The following is a 4922-nucleotide window of genomic DNA, read 5'->3' on the forward strand; positions in this document are numbered from 1 at the left end:
TCATGAATAAACAATTATTTACACCATCATCATTAATCTTTTTTATTTTAAGTGTATAAATCGTGTTAGTTAAGAATATGCATAAGCTAAAAATATTTGTTTGTTTGTTTAAAAATGCATTATTAATAAATGCCTTTCGCCAAGATAATAACATTAAGTTTAATATATGTTTACATATTTATACTAATTGTTAAATTAACTGATGTAAATTTCAACAAACCCTTTCACTGTAAAATGTAGGCAATACTAAATTTATGTGTGTTATTGTTATGCTATTTCTGTGAGTGAAAGATATGCTTTTCTTTTTTGAGACTTAACATTTTTGGACTGATGGGCATATAATAATATGAAGCAATATCAAAGCCACAATATGATGATTTTCATTAGCATACTGTCCTATACTAAAACAGCTTACATCCCATTTCTGACTTTGGCCTGTAAGCAACCCTCTTGCAGCACCCTAGCAACCAACCCATACCCTAGCAACTGCATGAAAATCATTCAGAACACAAAAACAACGATGCCCTGACAACCCAACCTCTCCCGAACATCTCAGCACTGTGGCAGCGAGTTTTGCACAGGTGAGCATCGTTCGCATTTTCTTCAGACATTGTGAGGTGCGAGTTCTTATAGTTTCTATATGCATATATTGGTGTCAAACAGTCTGGTAGATTCAGAAAAAATATTCTTAAAAGTTTTACAGTGTGGTTTATGTGTTATTATCGTTGGACCAAAAAGTCCAAAAAACTTTTTCTAGGTTTCTTCCAAATGGATGAATAAACTGCTAGCTCATTTGTTAGTTCACGCCTCCTGAAAACAGTAACTGAGCATTTATGTTTCTACTTCACGTATTTGTTTATGTTTATTAGTGCAGGGTTGTCGTAAAACGTCACCACGGCGGTTTCCAAACGTGTGTGCTCGGTCCAGGCCGCTCCGGCATTACCTCATGTCTGGATTTCATTCGTGCTGTAAAGGACACACACTCCCTATTGATTGATGCGCTGGTGGAGGCCTCGGGGCTGCGCTGGAATTAGTTTTATTTTACCTCCAAAAGCCTCCAAGTTGTTATGTGCGTATAATGCAGCACAGTCAGACCTTGTTCACTACTGCTGAGGTCCTTAACCCAAAATTACATGCGTATACAGTACTTAACAATTTTATTAGACCACCTGTCCATTTGTCTCAAAGATCATCCAGCATCATGAAGTGTTTTAATGTGGACTCACAACCACTTTCACCATTTTGAACAGGAGTGATGAATGCCACATCGAATTCACATTTTTATACCCACATTTGAAGCAGCAAATTCAGCAGTCAAAAATAAATCAAGCGTGTAACATTTAACTATTAAAACTATTAGGACTAATAATAGTAGAGTAAATAACTGCAATTGAGCATAAATAAATAAAGTGCTTTACTATTTTTCCTCCTTTCTTCTAAATGATGGATATGAACAATAATTATACTTAAGCATTAGAAATACTACTGTGACTAAAGAGCTTACATATACATGGATTAACCATTACCCAAACATAAATAAATTATTTTTGTAATCACAAATATTGTTAGATTAAGACAGCTGTGGCACAAATCATACATTGGGTGATGCTTTAATAAATTTGTTAAGCACTGTATATTGTGTTTTATACACACATCACACATTTTATTTGTTTGCCTATTTCTGCTTTTCACATTTAGCAGGATCTCAGAAAAACAAAATTGCTCAGATGTTGCTCATTCATTGCTTTGCAGACACATGTTTCATTTAAAGCTGCAGTGTGTAAATTTTATAGGCATCTAGTGGTGAGGTTGCGAATTGCAACCAACGGCTCAGTCCACTGCTCACCCCTCGCTTTTGAAACACAAAGAGAAACTACGGTAGCTGCCACCAGACAAACATGTCATCATCGGAGAAAACTTGGTAAAAAAAAATTTGTCCGTTAAGGGATTCTGTAGAAAATGGCGGCACAAAATGGCGACTTCCATGTAAGGGGACCCCCGGTGTATGTAGATAAAAAGGTCTCTTTCTAAGTTAATAAACACATAACGGTTCATTATGAAAGGTCTTTATACACCCCTGATAATATAGTTTTGTATAATATTTTGCATTTCTGTCAAGAGATCCTTCTAAAAAATTACACACTGCACCTTTAAGGAAAACAGCTTAACTTTTTTATATCCTTTAGACACACGCATAGTAAAAAGTTTGATCAACTTAAAAAATTGGTAACACCTAAAAAATGTAAGTTCATGTATAGCTCAGTATAAAGCATTGCGTTAGCAACATAAAATGTCATGGTTTTAAACCCAGGGAACACACAAACCTTGTCTGTAATCAGTGTTAGGGAAAGTTACTTTTAAAATTAATGCATTACAATATTAAGTTACTCACAAAAAGTAACTAATCGCATTACTTAGTTACTTTTTATGGAAAGTAATGTTTACGTTACTTTTTCGTTACTTGTTCTTGGCTGAGGCTTGATCTCTTTCAGGTCTTGCAGGTGTTTTTTATGACTGAAAAGTTCTGCATTCATAAATTGCATATTTCATCACAAAAACGTTGAGCTCTGGCCTGCCATCTCAAACTGTTCCCACACAAGCGTGTACGCATAGAGTGTGTAATGCAACTACGTTTAGTTTAAGTCGTTTAGTCAGTATATTTTTTTTAAATCTAATTAATTAAACTAAAAAAGTAACTTGCATTACTATTTAAAAAGTAACTGAAATATTAATGTGTACATTTATAAAGTAATGCGTTACTTTACTGGTTACTTCAGAAAAGTAATATTATCACGTAATGCACGTTACTTGTAATGCGTTACCCCAACACTGTCTGTAATGCACTGTAAGTCGCTTTGGATGAAAGCGTCTGCTAAATGCATACATGTAAATGTAATGTACGTTCATGCAACTAAAATGTTCATACAGCTGTAAAATTTAGGTGGATAGCAAAGTTTGAATTCATATAACGATCTCTAATCTTAAATTGCAAACTTTGAGCACAGTTTGAGATCTCAAGCATGCATGGAGATATTCCTCAAATCTCAAAAACTGACATTTGAATCTCTCTCTTGGAGAAACAATAGAGACATTAAGGATATTTTCCGTGTGTTTATGTCTTACAGGATGAAGTGTTGTGTTAGTCGGTGACTCTGAGCTCTCACCTCTTCAGGTGGTGGACTGAAAGAGGAGCTTGTCTTCTGCAGGAACCGGCTGCTGTTTTCATTGCAGTTAGGCAATCTGTTTATGTTAGCTGTCTGAGAGGGTAACACGAAGATGATGGGCAGCCCAGCGGCGTGTGTTTGTTTTTGGTAGGGATCTGCATGTAGAAGTTGCATCCCAAAGCTCAAATCCTCTTTTATTTTATGATTCATGCCATTTTCTCGTTGATCCACGCCGACCCCAAGCAGAATGATTCTGTGCACGAGTGGAATGAAGGTGGAAGGAATACCGACCGGACGGTCCGTTTCAGACGGTTATACGTGTGTTGGCAGCGGGGTCCCATCTCACTGTCTGCTTTGAGAAACGCATTCTGTCTGATATATGGCACCGTGTCATCAAATCACAAATCTTGTCAGTCACTGGCGACAACATGCAGCAGAGAGTACATGTAATGACAGATGCGTGGCATTCAACAGAACTTTCTATGAATGTGGTTCGCAACTGGTTCGTCTTGTGGGCCTAGATTTTATACTGGACATCATATTATAGGCAGACTATACACACTTATTAAATCAAGGTGCTAAAAAGGTTTGCAGCAATGCCTTAGAAGAACCATTTTTGGTTCCTCAAAGAACCAGTCAAAGCTTTTTAGAGGAAACATTTCTTAATACCTTTTAATAAAGTACCTTTATTCACTACAAAGGAGAAACGTTCTTCAAAGGTTCTACCATTTAGCCAAAAAACTGTGCGTTCACACCAGACGCGAATTTTGCAAATAAATCTCTTTACGCGCATTTTGAGTTAACTTGCTTTATTTGTGCGCAAAATTCGCATCATGCGCGTGTGAAATTTGTGTAATTTGCGGCATTCGCGCGTGAAATACATGTCATTCATAGGTGAAAATTCCTATCCAGTCTCACAAGGTTTCGTGATATAGTCATTAGTCACATAATTTTTTTTATTATTTTATCGTGACATTAACACAAATTTTCATGTTTTTTCGTGATCGTATAACAAATTTCTGTTTTCGTGTGATTATCACGTATTGGTTACTTAACTGCTTTTTCCTACTTTCAAACCATTGTCGCTTCGGTTTAGGGTTAGATTTGGTGCTTGCATTAGAATGTCACTTTATGTATTGGTTTATACAATTTTTTCTGATTTATTTTTTATGTCGCCTGGCGTTAGGGTTAGAGTTGGGTTTGGGTAGGGAAGTCATTTTATGTAAATCTAACCCTAAACCGAAGCGACAATGGTAAAAAATAGGACAAAACAGTTGAGTAACCAATACGTGACAATCACACGAAAACAGGAATTTGTTATACGATCACAAAAAAACTCGGAAATTCGTGATAATATCACAAAAAAAGAATCAAAAGGTTACACTTTATTTTAAGGCGTCACTGTTACATTGTAATTATATTTTTAAGTACTAAGTAATAATCATCAACAACATCTACTTACTGTAGGGTTGGGGTTAGGATTAGGGTTTGGTTTAGGATTAGTTGCATGTAATTATGCATAATTAACTGTTATTACTATAATAATTACATGAAACATGTGTAACAAAGACACCGTAAAATAAAGTGTTACCAATCAAAACGTTACGTGACTATATAACAACATTTCGAGACTGGGCTGTAAAATTCAGACGCGGATACGCTCAATTTGCCGGCTTTAGCTAGCTTGTAGTCTCAATAAGTGTATATATAGCACAAACTGAGTAAAGAGCGTTTTTTTACAACTAATCTCCTCACACA

General features: G+C 35.9%; 1 long non-coding RNA gene across 1 annotated transcript; it reads left to right on the top strand.

The window, feature by feature from the left end:
• On the top strand, positions 1–4016 carry LOC129446631 (uncharacterized). The gene is made up of 3 exons (XR_008645241.2): positions 1–581; positions 875–1069; positions 3126–4016. It is a non-coding gene; the product is annotated as an uncharacterized lncRNA (long non-coding RNA).
• Positions 4017–4922: the final 906 nt, after the last annotated feature.

The sequence above is a fragment of the Misgurnus anguillicaudatus genome, chromosome 12 (genome assembly GCF_027580225.2).
Source record: "Misgurnus anguillicaudatus chromosome 12, ASM2758022v2, whole genome shotgun sequence".
NCBI lineage: Eukaryota > Metazoa > Chordata > Actinopteri > Cypriniformes > Cobitidae > Misgurnus > Misgurnus anguillicaudatus.